Source organism: Ictalurus punctatus, chromosome 5, assembly GCF_001660625.3.
Source record: "Ictalurus punctatus breed USDA103 chromosome 5, Coco_2.0, whole genome shotgun sequence".
In the NCBI taxonomy this organism is placed as follows: domain Eukaryota; kingdom Metazoa; phylum Chordata; class Actinopteri; order Siluriformes; family Ictaluridae; genus Ictalurus; species Ictalurus punctatus.
Window position 1 is genome coordinate 20,370,774 of NC_030420.2, and position 16,653 is coordinate 20,387,426.

Genomic DNA, 16,653 nt, shown 5'->3' on the forward strand with positions numbered 1-16,653 from the left:
ACATTCCCGGGGAAAAACATTCAATTATCGTGCTATCTATTGAGAACTGTTTTATAAATAATGATGCAAACCTGTATAAATAATGCTATTAGTCATCACGGCACAGCTAATATAACTTATAACGTTGGCTTATTTGTTCGTTTGATTGACAGGCATGTTATGACCAGTTCAACACATACCATACCTTACTGCAAATAATAATAAAAAAAAGGCATGAATTACTTAGTCCATGCTAGGCATGAAAGTGAAACTATAATTTTAAAAAAAGAAAAAAGACTGCATTCCTCAAGGGTGTTTTGGGTAATTTTGAATGTTCTTAGCATCCCAAAGGGGTTCTACTTGCAAGCCCTTTACTGGGGTTACTGTTTAGGTGTCATGTATCAGGAAACTCTGGACTCCAGTTCCCATCAGCCACTGCACTGCACTACAAGTCACATGAACACCTGCACCTGATTCACATTCTGTTAATGAGCACTCTTGTGTATATATAGTCATTGTCTGCACTGTTTCTCTGTCTTTTGTCATCTTAGACTTCCATCTTTCATGTCACTGTGTTTTGTTTCTTGCCATAGAGTTTTGCCTAGTTGTCTTAGTGTCTTTGTTTTGTTGTTTAATAAACGTTAATATATCTGTGATTGCTTCCGAACCAATCCTTGATTCGTGACAGAACGAAAGACCTTCAATTGGAAGCAGCAGTTTGCTAGGATGGAGAACTGGGGCATCAGGATGCCACGCCAACAGGAGGGGGAGTCAGTGGTCGGGGCTAATACCATCTCCCACCCTCCCTCTCCTATTATGGATCTCGTTCAGCCTGCCCGCTCGTCTCAGGACGATGCTCCGTCTCCTGCCGGACTCAAGAATTCCCCTCTGTTCAACAACCTCGCGCTCAATGCCGCTCGGGCGCCCCGCTCGGCTGAGGACGTCGCTCGGCCTCCCCGCTCGGCTGAGGACGTCGCTCGGCCTCCCCGCTCGGCTGAGGACGTCGCTCGGCCTCCCCGCTCGGCTGAGGACGTCGCTCGGCCTCCCCGCTCGGCTGAGGACGTCGCTCGGCCTCCCCGCACGGCTGAGGACGTCGCTCGGCTGAGGAGGTCGCTCCTTTTCTTTGCTGTATGTCGCTCCCCATTCCTGTTCCACGAAGGACATTGTTCCCCCCTCATGCTTCGCGGAGAACCTCGCTCGCCCCTCAGGCCTCGCGGAGAACCTCGCTCCCCCCTCATGCTCCGCGGAGAACCTCGCTCCCCCCTCGGGCCTCACGGAGAACCTCGCTCCCCCCTCGGGCCTTGCGGAGAACCTCGCTCCCCTCTATGGCCTTGTGGAGAACATTGCTTCCCTCTCCTGTCCTGCGGAGGAAGTTGTCCCGCTGTTCTGCCACGTAGACATCACTCCGCTTTCATGCTCCGCCGGGGACATCGCTCCGCTTTCATGCTCCGCCAAGGACGTCGCTCCGCTTTCATGCACCGCAGGGACGTCCCACTGCTTTCCTGCACTGCTGAGTACGTCCTTCTGCCTCCCTGCTCCATTGGGAGTTTCCATCAGCCACTGCACTGCATGTCACATGACCACCTGCACCTGATTCACGTTCTGTTAATGAGCACTCATGTGTGTGTGTGTGTATATATTGTCTGCACTGTTTCTGTCTTTCGTTGTCTTAGAACTCCGTCTTTCATGTCACTGTGTTTTGTTTCTTGCCATAGAGTTTTGCCTAGTTGTCTTAGTGTCTTTGTTTTGTTGTTTAATTGTTTAATAAACGTTAATAAATCTGCGATTGCTTCCAAACCAATCCTTGATTCGTGACAAGTCCTTTTAAACAGAGGGACAAACCAAAGAACATTCAGTATACAGTAAACTACATACAGAATAAATCAATCCCGAAGACTTTCCCACATTGCAAAACATGAAGGAAGGGTAGTCATTCAGATATGTTAAATAAATGTCTCCATACAGAAAGCTTCACAAGGACAACACTTACAAGTTTTTCCCTGTTAAATAATTAAATTATGGGTTTTGTTTTTTTAATTAAATTGTTAGCATCTGCTATACGAGTCTAGGCGAATAACATTAGAAAAAGCGGATTAATACATGTCTAATCTGCTTTGCAGTTGATACTACCGTGCTGAAAATTACAATGAGACAAAGAATACAACAATGCTGTGGTACTGTACGAAGTACAACATAGCCTAACACTTTGCTCAACCGCTCCCTGGGTACAAATCAAAAACCCAAAGGATATTACAAAGTCATTTTAATACAAACACCAACATTTTGTTGACAGTGGACATAGTTATTCTACTCTGAAGTGGAATTGAAGCGCCAGGGTGATCATGCCGAGACCCATGTCAAGATGCCAACGTGACCATCCATCCATCTTCTATACCGCTTATCCTTCAGGGTCATGGGGAACCTGGCGCCTATCCCAGGGAGTATGGGGCATAAGGCGGGGTACACCCTGTATGTGGTGCCAGTCCATACACATTCACACCACCATTCATACACTACAGACACCTTGGACATGTCAATCAGCCTACCATGCATGTCTCTGGACTGGGGGGAGGAAACCCCCACAGCACGGGGAGAACATGCAAACTACGCACACCCAGGGCAACAGCTGGAACCAATCTCCCAACCTTGGAGGTGCGAGGCAAACGCACTAACCACTAAGCCACCGAGCACCCGTTTTTTCATCAGTCGTAATAACAAGAATGCACCGCATCAAGCTGGGAGATTTTATGGCTCAATCAATCCTATATATAACTGCAAATGAGTAACAAGTGCTTTGCACATTCATTACTTACAAAGCTTAAAGATGCACACGTGGATACATGCAAATAAACTGTCCCTTTGAACATGACCCTGAGAATACTGCAATTCATCATGCACTGTGCAGATTTAGTCAGATAAATGTAAAAACCTTTTAACACCCTCTTTGATATTGGAAAGAACGAAATTCCAAATAATAACTAAATAAACACGCAGGTAATTAATATAGCCAGATAACACTGTATGTAGAAAAACTCTAATCAATAATAAAAAGTCCATTGACTTTGCTTGGACAGATTAAACCTTGGTAGCTCTGAAATACAAGTCATACTCAAACTCTACATGATACACACACACACACATACACACCTGCACTTCATCTACTGTTTCACATGTTTACACACACATCCGGAAGGCACAAAGAGTACCTGTTGCACTGCAGGGAGAAAAAAAATGGAATGAGGAAAAAGGTAAGTGCGACGAGACGGAGAAAAACTGCCGCACTGACTGCAGTAAACTCTGATCCGCTCTACTCACCTTCACACTATGCAGTATTGAGTGAACCTTTTTGAAAAGGGAGGGGGTGGATGGATAATGGGTTGAAAAATGACAGACTGAGTGATGGACAGATTAAATATGACCTGGGAAGAATGAGGAAAATGGCATGATGTGATGATGAGAATGACAAAGCATCAAGGCGATCAGATCAGATAATCCATTTAAAAAAAAGTGTCCGGCAGAGAGAGAGAGGAGATCGAGAGAAAGGGGGAAAAAAGCACTTTAACAGAAAGAATAGAAAATCGTGAGGTCGAGAGTTAGATGTGACGTGTGATCCTGCAGCACCCTCCTCATGAAACGCCTGTCACTGCAGTCTAGACTGCCTCTTAAATGAAAGCATCGGCATCAAGAGAAGGCTGACCAATCCTGTTGCACTTCAGGCAGCCAGCACCTCTGACTGGACAGTTCTGCGTGGGAAGAAAGCATGATGGTGGTGACTGAGCCAATGACAGAAGCACTTGGTAAAGGGGGGTTGGGGGGGGGATGCAAATTTCCAAACCAGGAAAGGTATGTCGGCAACCAAGGACATTCAATGGTGTTTACAGTGCGGACACTGCTACAGTCGCATTACGTCTCTCTTAAGACAAACCAGCACAGAACAATAACTAATAAAAGCATTTGTACCCATTAGGAAATGCATGATCCCTTAAGGGCACAAGAGAGAGGGGTTTTTCACCCCCTTCACAGCACAATGAGCACACATGAGCATTATGAAATAACTCTCACGGCATGACTGATTAATCAGATTAGCACCATGGCGGCATTATGTGTGAGGAATGAAATATGTAAAATAGCAAAGCCAAAAGCAGAGCTGTCCCAAAAAATAGGAACCATTAAACAATTACACAATCGTATCTCAATATATGCACCACAGACAACTTCTCTCAACAGGCCAATTACATCAGATTCATTACAAATTCATTTGTGTTATGCTAGCACATTCCTCATTTTCTTTCAGCGCTTGGAACAATTGTTCCTTTCACAAGGATGATCTCATTATCATGTGCCCCCTCTTTCACTGCCCACCACTTCAAACCAAAACAACTGTTGGGACATGAGAGACATGAACTGGGATGACTTCCTCTCACCAGGAGATCACACACCACCCAAACTAGAGCTGGTGTGTCGGTGCAGTCTCACGCAAGACACATCTATCTAAAATAGCCAAACCTGAGGAAACAAAGAGATCCACTCAGCTGGCACTGGGGTTGCCTCTAGCAATCGCAGTGTTTCTTGTGACACTAGCTGTCAAAGCAGCAATGTTAGCAGCAGTCCATCAGACACTGTCACACTGATTCAGGGTCATATCTTTCACAATGATTCATTGGTTTTGACTCAAAGAGCACAACTGCCCCAAGTAGCTTCAAGAACATTCTGTGAAACTTCTATTCAGAAAGAGTTGTATAGTCACCAGATTATATAGATTTCTTTCTAATCAAATGTATTACCCCGAGACGTCACTTACAAAAGTGCGCCAAATATGGTGTGGGTGGGCTGTCTGACTCAACTACTCCCCTCACATGGTTTTGTCAGGGTTTATAAAAGGCACACCTTGTGATCATCAGCTATTGTGGCTCTGACTTTTCCTCCTGAACGACTGCCTCTTTCACAGCAGAGGCAGTAACGTGAGAAGACCAACAATTAACATTACTCACCCTAACCCTAGGCAAAAGTGAGCATGGCCCCAAGGAACTTCATTTGTTAAAAGAAAAGGAAAAAAAAAAAAAAAAAAAAAAAAAGTGCCTTCGCCTTAAACACACAGACAGTTAATCAACCTCGTTGTCAGTACCAATTAAAAACTCCATTTCAGTACACCCATTTCACAGATATCAGAGTACTTTATAGATTTTAAACAGTCGTCTCTACCATACTGGCATTCGGGTACCTTCCTAAAAAAAAAAAGAAAAAAAAAAAAAGTGTGGAATATATATATAGCAAGCATTTAAAACTTCTCACGTTCCGTAAAAATTTCATTCATAGTTCAAACTTGTCAAATTACATTGCCCCATCAGGACAGTTTGTATTTTTCTTTAAGCAAGACAAATGGACTATTTCAATTTGATCAAATTTATACCATAATTAACTAAATCCAAAATCCTACACAAGGATGGATTTCTGTTTTTCTTCTGTTTGCTCTCAGTCTTTTTTGCACAACTGCCCTAGTGACAGATCACGAGTTTGAATTCCAACAATGCCACAGAAATCTGTGGGATTAAAAGCCATCTATCGGATTCATCTAAGCGAGCAAAATTGGTTGTGCTCGCTGGGTGGGAGGGATGGCATACACACTTTCCTCTGCCAATCACAGTGATCCTAGACAGTCACAGGCATTTATGAGCTCATGTATGTGGAAGAGGGTAGACTGCAACACCGCGGATGAGGACGGAGTGTTATGCCGCCCTGTGATGCAGCATGAGCAGCAGTTCGAAAAGAAGAGGCTGGCTGGCTTCATGGGTCTCAATGGAGCATGTATTAGCCTTCACCCTCCCCAGTTGGAAGCTGTTGTATGATAGAGGAGAGCTGGTAGGAATTAGCAGGGTGACCAAATTGGGAAGAAAAAGGGGGGAAAGGTTTCTTCTTTAAGCCATCTCAGTTTCTCTCATTGTTGGTGCATTTTGCTTGATTAGAAATCTAGGTCCAGATCTATGTAAATGTGCTTTCTGACAAAGTCTGTTCAAATAAATCTGATTTGAAATAAATTGCATTGAATTCTCCAAAGTAGTATGAAGGCACATTAGACATATTCAAGAATAAATTCCTTGGTAACTACATAAATGTATTTTGACATCCATGCACACTCTTTGGCGGCTCACATTTGGAATCTATTCTACTTTATATGCATATGTTAATTAACAATATAAACACAAGATATGCAATGATGCTGGTCCAGCCAAGCCACTACACCAAACTGGCCTTTTCAAACAAGTACACAAGACGTGATACACACCGTCAAATATCATTCCACCGAGAACAAAGCTCTAAAGCTTTGACTGCATTTGAATCTTCTTTGCTGAAATGTCAAGAAGAATACATGTCACTTGGGTAAGAGCACATCAGGTGAGCTGAACAGCATGACATTGCATAATGCATTTTTATTGAGTCTCCTTTCAAAAATATTCTTTCCTTCAGGGGAAAACAAAGAAGGTCCTTTCTACTCCCTACTGCTCTGTCCTACTTTCACACTCTGAAAGTGCACCTTGTGAAAGGTAAACAAAAAAGCACCGGAAAAAAAAAGAATGTTACAAAGAAGAGCTACAACTCTGACAGCAGCAACTGTAGCTACAAAACAAAGCAAATAAGGTTTTATAATTCAATGCCAATTACTTATAACCTAGTGACACCACAATTAAAATAATCAGACCAAGGAATTGTGGCCAATCATATAGCCTGGGTAGCCAGTGTTTTAGTCCTCTCAATTTTTAGTCCTTTAATAGCATTTTATTTTTGTACACTTCCCTTTTGAGAGCCTTGGCTCAGATTACAGAACAATAGAAAACAAAGTTATAACAGTCATCTCCACCCTGTCTCTAAAGGAGGTAAAGCTCAACAACTATGAATATAGCAATCTTTACGGTTGTTAAAATAAAGTGGTTGAATAGACGATGCATATATAATGGTGAAGTTTCCTCTTTAACATATAGCTATATCAGTCTGAAGCAAGAACTCTGGACTGCATAGTCAAAAATAAAGATATTTGTAAACAAAGAGTATGTAGTGATATTTGTATATTATACAGTTCCTTAATAAATCTGGCTGACTTATCAGAGTTGTAAAAAACAAACAACCAAAAAAAAACACAGCAATAATAAAATAAAATAAAAAATATGGATGGTGATTGCTGTTATAAACAGCAGCCATTAAGGGTATGATGAGCTCACCCATATCAACCAGAAATAAATATTAAAAATAATATGATTATATTGAGCCTTTTGAGCAGAACTCAGGAGGCAAATGAGACAAGAGTCCGCTAATTAGGCAAGTTCTTACAGTAAACTGCCCATTGTAAGAGCACTAGAAATTTAGGAATTTGGACTTTAACACATGCTTTCATATTGTAAATTCTCAGAACAAGGGATATTAATGTATAATTTTCTAGTTGCTAACCCCAGCAACACTACATGCACTATTCTAAGTAAAAAGACACATATTAAAAGGTACAAAAAGGTGCACACTTGATACCTCCCCAGTGACAATGAATGGCAGTGTTTAGTTCCTTTTGTCTGAGAATGAATACAGTAAAAGATTGCATTTTGTTTGCCTGGGGTTAGAAAATTTGTTGACAAAAATAAAATTTTTAGTTAATCAAATTTTAACCACTGTCATTGGAGGTGAGGCTCCACCTCTTTAAGGAGAAAGGAGGAAAAACTTAACAGCGTTGAATTTCAATGTGAAAGGTCACACGACCTCTGTATTAAAAAAATCTTATTCATGTCTCAACAGGTGTCCCTGTCAAATGAGTGGTCACCAGTTCCAGTTAAGCTCATCACTCTAAACTGAGCCCAGACTATTTGTCATGTCATTCAGCATGGGTTTATTTAATGAAATACCAAATGAAAGTGTCATGCAGTGCTATAGAAAGAGCTGTGCAATGTGTTAATAAACACATTTGGCCTGTTTCACATTTTAATAAAAAACATTCTGTATTTTACAGTATCTGTTAATGGTTGGAGAAGATCACTGTCAGATTTAAACACTGTACCATTAAAACCACTGAAAGATGAAGTGAATAACATTTATTATCTAGTTACAACAGCATCCATCAAAGGGTGGGAAATATTAGGCAAGTGAACAGTCAGTTCTCAAATTTGATGTGTGGGAAGCAGAAAAAAAAAAAATGGGCAAGAGCTATGATCGGAGTGACTTTGACAAGCGCCAAATTGTGTTGGCTAAACAACTGGGTCAGAGCATGTCCAAAACAACAGCTCTTGTAGGGTTTTCCCAGTATGCAGTGGTTAGTACCCTCCAAAAGTGGTCCAAGGAAGGAAAACTAGTGAACCAGCAACAGGGTCATGGGCATCCAATGCTCCCTGATGTGCTTGAGGAACGAAGGCTAGCCAATCTGGTTCAATCACACAGAAGGGCTCCTGTAACAAATTGCTGAAAAAGTTAATGCTGGCTATAATAGAAAAGGTGTCAGAACACACAGTGCATCGCAGCTTGCTGTGTATAGGGCCGAATAGCCGCAGACCGGTCAGGGTGCCCATGCTGACCCTTGTCTACTGCCAAAAGCGCCTACAATGGGCACGTGAACATCAGAACTGAAAAAGTGGCCTGGTCTGATGACTCACGTTTTCTTTTATGTGGATGGCTGGATGCATGTGCGTTGTTTACCTGGTATGGGAAGAAGGCAAGCCGGGGGAGGCAGTGTGATGCTCTGGGCAATGTTCTACTGGGAAACCTTGGGTTCTGGCATTCATGTGGATGTTACTTTGACACGTAACACATACCTAGACATTGTTGCAGACTAAGTAGACCTCTAGGAATTCCCTAATGGCAGTGGCCTCTCTCAGCAGGATAATGCACCCTGCCAAACTACAAAAATTGTTCAAGGATGGTTTGAGGAACATGACAAAGAGTTCAAGTTGTTGACTTGACCTCCAAATTCCCTAGATCTCAATCCAATGAAGCATCTGTGGGATGTACTGGACAAACAAGTCCGATCCATGGGGCCCCCACCTCGCAACTTACAGGACTGAAAGGATCTGCTGATAAGCTCTTGGGGCCAGATACCACAGTGCACCTTCAGAGGTCTTGTGGAGTCCATCCCTCAAGGGGTCAGAGCTGTTTTGGCAGCAGAAGAGGGACCTACTCAATATTAGGCATGTGGTTTTAATATTATGGCAGATCAGTGTATATAAATATAACCATGCTTGAGCTGTCTACATATTTAATACAGTACGTTTAAGCCGAGTTTACACCTGGCTATGGCACTCCTACAACACCTGACCGAACCACGAGATTAGTGCTGACTGGCGTACAAACTTCAGTGAAACAGGCAGAGATCAAAAAGGGTTAGTCACAGAATGGAATGGAAAGTCACAATAAGCTACCCAACCCACTGCATACTCCATCAAACATCCTTGCGTCATGAGCCTACAATATGTTTTTTTTTTCCTTTGGCTAAAATGCACCACCCACAAACCTCACATTTGGCAAAATGTCAGTAGTATGACAGATTCAGCTTTTAACATAATATGAATGAGACAGACAGTTCTGTCTCACTACTCAAGTTAGAGATCAGGAATTAATCTGATTTTCACAGTATTCACCAGCACCATCATAACGGTCAAAGAGAGCACTTAAAGTTATTATATATCATATTATCAAATTTCTGCTTAAGGGAAACCAAAGCTAAACATATAAAGCGTGCATCATTATTATAACTACATAATTGGATGCAAGATGAAAAAACTGAGGCTGACATTTGCCTTAGGGCAACAACTTTACTTTCTGAACCCAGAGAATCTCCATGACCACTCATTATCTTAAATGAAGTGAGGTAAAGTCTATATAGGGAAGTGAGTTAGTCACTTCCTGACTTCAACCTGAACATCATTATTCACTATAGGGTGTATTGAATTTCTCTGCAGTGTAGCACTATATTTGTATCCGTGTATCTGCTCAAAGCAGCCCAATTGACATTGTTTTAATGTGCTTAAATCCACAGAAATCTATGTTGGGGGATTTTGCAAATTTTTTTCCCCAGACTTTGCCACTGATGGAATCCGTTCACTCCCATGCCATCTATCCACAAGTCTCACCAAAGCAACACCAACACACGCAGTGTGCAATGGAACATCAGATCCAGAATGCCAGTGAGGGTGGAGGGTTTTGATACACACAAGCACTTACGCACCTGACTTCAGCTGAATTGAACCGTCTACAATCCCAATTGCCCCTGTCCCAAGTTTTTTGAGACATGTTGCGGCCATCAAATTCAAAATGACCTTTTTTACTTGCAATGGTACATTTCCTCAGTTCAAACATTTGTAATGTTTTCTATGTTCTATTGTAAATAACATGGGTTTATGAGATTTGCAAATCATAGCATTCTGTTTTTATTTACATTTTACAAAGTGTCCAAACTTTTTTGGAATTGGGGTTGTACAAATGTCTACGTTGCTTAAATTAATTGAATTAGCTAGTTGTGCAAGACTAAAGTTGAATAAAAAAAAGTCTGCTGTTTTTACAGGACATACTATATAATGGTTATTGACTACATTTGCATTTGTTGGGAAAGACAGAAATAACACCAGGTTAACAAAAACTGACATGGTGGTAAACATTACAATAGCCTATTATCCTGTGGAAAAGAGTTTCTTTTCTACCATCTCCAGCCAAAACCAGAACAAAACCAGGTATTGGCCAGGTTTTACATTTCAAACAATAAAACATAGACAATATTTAAAAGGACTTGTCAGAGAAGTGACACTTCTAGGTAAGTTACAGAGTTCCTAGCACAGGTACAGCCTACCTAATTGGTAAGGTCATACTACTACTACTACTACTACTACTACTAGCAATAATCAAGCACAACTTGTGCAATCACAAGCCCTACACCAAGCATATATTACAAAAGGTCAATGCACGCAGTTTGCATTCACATGAGAAGTACTTAGTAGGCATTCAATTTTTATTGGTACAGCCATGCATACATCATGAAGACACTTCCACGGCTGTAATTTATATAACGATTGTTTATCCTATGTGAATTGATCAGAAATACTATAAACGTATTTGGCAACATTACCCAACAGACATATGTAGAGAAAACTCGTCCCGTCTGATTAGTACAGTAATTATGTTGGATAATATATTATAGAAAAACCTCCTACGTAAAATAATTACCTTGCAAGCAGCACAGCAAGTTTGGCATCAGTTTTCAAAGCCCTCAAATCTTTTCAGCAATGAACATTATGTTCAGTCTTGTCCACATTCTCGCTTGGGCAATTCCTTTCTTGACTCTTTTTTCCCCCCTCCCTGTGTGTTCTTCATTTTATGTTAGCTACAGTGGAACTGGAACATTTGGCAAACAAACATTTTCTACCATTTCTTCCATATGATACATTAATATCTCTACCATAATCCATGGCTCGTCCTCTACTTTGTCAAGTCTCTCTTTCCCTTCCTGTTCATTCATAGCTTATGATTGTATGTCCTGCCCATTCAAGTCATAGGCAGTTTAGTCAAATTGTTCTGAATCTTTGGTTTCAGAGAAGTTCAGATTTTAATTCTGTCTCAATTCATATCATTATGGATTTACACTGTTAAAAAAAGCTAACTTTTAAGAGGCTCTATAGCTCAATATATTTGCCAGATACAGTGCTATCGGGGTGTTATCTTCCCTAGTGGCAACGTGACCCGTGGGCACTGGAAATAGTCCTGTCACAGGCTATCCAGAGGAAAGCCCAGCCAGCTGTCCATGCACATACTCACCTCTTGACTGTAATTCATAGACTCTGCCAAGAACACACACACTCTCAGCAAAAAATACACTCGCCCACCACACACTGCACCTCTTGAGCCCACCTATCACCTTTGCTCTAATCAAATTCCAAGGAGCAATTTGATATTTTTGGATGAGCACTTGGTTGCCTCACCATGGTTATTGTGCCATACAGAGACTAAAAGTGTGCTTGAGGATTTCAAGCATTAGCTAGAGGTTTACAGAAAATATACATGCACATGCCACCTGTCATCACAAGAGCAGGTGCAGATTATTGCCTAACCAAACACTGTGGTATCAAAACTTAAACAATGCATGCATTTGTAATAAACCTAATGTAAACAACTATATGTTTATATGCTTTGGGCCATAGCCTCATCACACAGCACAATCATACCAAATAATGGTTGTCTTTAAACAGAATTTCACTGTGGTTCTGCGGTTGTCCAACAAGTTCTAAAGCAGGTTTTTTTTTGTAGTATTGTATATTATGAGCAAATGCTCTTGCTGATCCATTATTGTTCCACACGAAAAGATGTTCACCAAAGTGTATCTATTACCATACATACAAAGGTCATTAGTTATATGTAAACTTTCTCAGCTATATGACTCATGCTGAAATAAATATAATAGTATTACTTTGACCTTATATTTTGATCAAAAGTGAAATCTCATCTTATACTCAGCAACAAATGGTTTTTGGTTTATGGTACATTAGGATTTACCCTATAACCACTAACTATCCTGTCATATTGCTCTTCAGCATCACCAGATGGCCTTAAAGTACAACAGTCACACAGAAAATAGACATGACATAATCGTGATATTACAGTATAACACATAAGTTGTTACATGCGGGCCAACAGTAGTTTGAATTATTCCTGTAGAGGGTCTCATCACGCAAGCACTCACGCCACATGAAGACTTCCCATGCTCTCTCACTGTTGAAGGAAACAAATCAATTCACACACAACAACCAAGCTATTAAGATGACTATAAACTCTTGACATCTAATCTAGTAAGATCAATGTCACCGCCCTGGTATGAGAACATGACAGATACTCCTTAACAACAAGGCTGCACAGGGTCATCCCATAGTTAAAACACGGTCAGAACAGTAAACATACATTCACAAGAACCAGAGTGATGCATACAATATTATACTTCCTTTACCATATACTGTAAATAGTCTGAATTAGTATTGCAGCTGTAATAACCACCAAAATATTTCCAAAAAATTTTTTTTTACAATTTAAAAGGAGCAGTTAATTGGTAAGCTACAACAACATTGGAATAATTCGACATACCCTTAGCTGTCTAATTCACGATATAGTGACATTCGTTTTTTTTTTAGCCTACATTAATTCATTCGGTTAATGTCACAGCCTTTGCTAGCTTTTCTGTTAGCGTCACAGCCTTTGCTATGTTACTTCAGATCACTTGTCTAATTTTAGCCACCCACATTATTTTGAGCTTACAAGCACAGTTAGCTGCAGTTATCACATACAATATATGAAGGTAATTCATCCAAAATAATAGTTAGCTAAATTATAAGGTATCAGCTAATTATGGATGTAAAGGCAGCCACTGATCCGAGCCGTTACAATGCTACTGATCACATTACCAGTCCATGAGGAACATTGTTATGCAGGTGTCTCATTAAATTCCCTTTAACCCAGTTCGAAGATATACTTTCCTTTTAGTTCTTCTGGTGTTCCATATATCCTTCCCAGGTTATTTACTTTAGTTTTGGTTGCCTGTCCATTGGTAGTCTCACAGTGCCTAGTGTGGATAATATCTATTTGGATAATACACATTTGGAGACAGTCTTTGCAACACACTTGCTGCAAAAATTATCACAACACTACATCCACAGGCTTTCCCTCGAAATCCATTTGGGATTTGAATTATGGGGGAAGAAATGTAAGATCAAGCTAAATAGGGATAAGAAAATGCTACTGTGGGTAAAAAAAAATTATTTGAACAAAAATAATTTACTGTTTAAAACTGATTAAAATCATTACACTGCTGACCTCTTAAATTCACCAGCAAAAAAATATAAATAAATAAATAAAAATAATCAGAGAAGCAATTCTAGCCAGCAACATTAATCAGGACAATTCTGTGACTAGTGTGTTTGATCAATCGACCGTGTGCAGTATTTTCATTTTCAGCCATATGTTGATTTGCATAGTACTAGGGCAATAAAAGCACATTTAAATTCAGATTCAAATTCAACTATTAATTCAACATGGGTAGATAAATATGACACTTCACCTGGCAATGGAAAATATCCATCAGGATGATTATATCTCATTTGCAGAGCTGAGCCATGGCACGGTTTCGAGTAGAAAAGGGTTATTAATGGCAACTTTTCAGCTAATTTGGCTTATATATATATGGTTGTGTATGCTTGTTTTCGGTCAATGCCATTCTTACTTCTTTCTGAAATTATAAGGCATTGGTTTAGCTTAGAAATATTATCATATATATATATATATATATATATATATATGTATATATATATATATATATATATATATATATATATATATATATATATATATATATATATATATATGTGTGTGTGTATATATATATATATATATATATGTGTATATATATATATATATATATATATATATATATATATATATGTGTGTGTGTGTGTGTGTGTGTGTGTGTGTATATATATATATATATATATATATATATATATATATATATATATATATATATATATATAAAGAAGAGTCCATTGCCTAGTACATCCCAAAGTAAAATTTCTCACTAGTGGCTTCTCTTTAGAGATCATGTCTGGTCCTGTGAGAGTAGTCCATCACTAGAAAGTAATTAAGCCCTATATTCTCAGCCTTTTAAGGCATTTTTCTATGTTTAGAGTCACTGAGTCATTTTAACCAGAACATTTGTGGTTAGTAAATTAATCATTATGGCCTCTCAATTTTTTTTGCTCACAAAATGCTTCTATAAACTGCATTTCCTCTGATGTTATTGTCCTTGACTATTTATGTGGACTGTATTTACCAGAACACTCATCAATGAACTACCAGACGTACAGTGCAGCAAAAGATCGGTGGGGAAAATGGGCAGATTGCGGGAAAGAGACTGTGGGAAAGCCACACTGACAGAAAAGTGTTGTCAGGGATACACACAAGGCCTTGGTGAGTCCACTGGTATTCAGAGCATAGACAGAGTATTATGGAAAGCGCAGGGGCTGGAGTGACGGGTCTGCGGGTGATGACTCACAATCCATATTGTGGAAAACCTTGTCTCATCCTATATTAGAAGTATAACTCATTTTTGGATTGGTCCAAACTTTATACACAAGGGAGAAGCAGTTGTGCAAAGGCTTTAATTAACATAAACTCCCTACAGCAGAATCACGCCAATTCTGGCCAACCGACTCCTGCTTATACTTGTGACTGGATAAGTTCTGACTCTTACACCTGTGCCAAGACATATCCCAGTTCTTATTTGAGCACAGCCCTGCTATATAAACAGTAGCTGAATAACATGTATAGACCCTGCTACAGGTATGTAAATGCTAGTACTCATTTCCACGAGGGATTCTTTTGTGTGGAGTGCAAATGAGATGGTCAAGCTCTGACACGTTGGGTTTAAGTAGAAGGCAAATATTATATTTGTTCATTTATTCTACAACCTGCTGCTCGTCTGTGAGAACTAAAACAGAGGAAGACATTTGCCAATCTCTCGCACAGGTCTAAACCAGCCAGCTGTAGCATGTATCCTGCATTCTTCATATGGTAAGCCTTTCTGTTAGGAAGATATCATTTCACTCAGTAGGATGGGAAAGAGTATCGACGCGTTTATTTAAACGCAAACTTCCGGTCAACAAACAAACAAAAAAAAACCCCGCTGTCTTGTCTATCTCAGAAGATGATCCAAGCTACAGCGTTTACAATGTGCGACAGTCGCGCGCGCGGTTCTATAAACTATAAACTGAGAAGGAAAGGAGCCATGTTTTGTTCAAACCGCTTTAAGGGCACTATAAGCGACGCAGGTCTTAACTGCTCAGTGTCTCGGTTAATAATATCGTTATCAGACTATAAACATCAACAGTGTGTCCACGCGCTTCCCGTAACGTGGACGTGAGTCAATTCTCACTTCCAGACCATTTACACGAAAATATCTCGCCCGGTCCGTGTAACCCAGTTCAGTCCTGCTCCATCCGATTCACGTGCAATCTCAGTGACGACAATACTGTCAAATACAATCCCGGATAAAACAATAATAATAACCCCACGGACTACTCGAACGCGCTCGTGCTAACGTTGTTCTGCTGTTTCTAAGCACGCAGTCTTTTTCCCAAAGACAGGACTGATATTATAAAGCATTGTCATAACAAGAGGCTTCGTTACTTCTTAAACATGTGCTGAATTTCAATACGGTCTGGGCTATTTAAACATCGACGTCTTAACGACATCCAAATCCGCTCTCTTACTTACCTAGAATTGAGAGGATAGTCCAAAATGATTCGCTAAGCTAGAAATCTGAGGGAGAAAAGGTCAGGTTTTCTGTAGCAGCTACCCGCTGAGATTCCAGCAGGCTCCTTTAACACACTGCTCAGTCAAGCAACCATGTTGTGCTGACTGGAGCTGCGGGTTCACATCCGGGCGCTTATGGAGCTGGAGGAGGAGGAGAGAGGGAGAGAGGAGGAGAGAGAGCTGAGCTCAAAGAGTAAAATACACTGGGAACGGAAGACGGAATCGCTGTAAAAATGTATCCATCTTGTTATGGGAGAATGTCCCTGAAACACCTTGAGCTTTTTTGTTTGTATTATTATTGTGGGTTTGTTTTATTGTCTTTGTTCATCTTTTCAGAACGCCTTTGCTTGTGCTTCTTGTTATATG

The 16,653-nt window shown here is 40.2% G+C and overlaps 1 protein-coding gene across 2 annotated transcripts in view; it reads right to left on the bottom strand.

Moving 5' to 3' along the window:
- The window catches only part of slc20a2 (solute carrier family 20 member 2), a 37,919-nt gene extending 21,512 nt beyond the window's left edge, over nt 1–16,407 (bottom strand). The window contains exon 1 of one of the 2 annotated variants that reach the window (XM_017467713.3): nt 16,249–16,407. The gene's annotated coding sequence lies outside the window, so the exon portion shown is untranslated. The remainder of the gene's footprint in view (nt 1–16,248) is intronic. The other variant, XM_017467712.3, reaches the window with a different exon arrangement.
- Between the last annotated feature and the right edge of the window lie 246 nt (nt 16,408–16,653).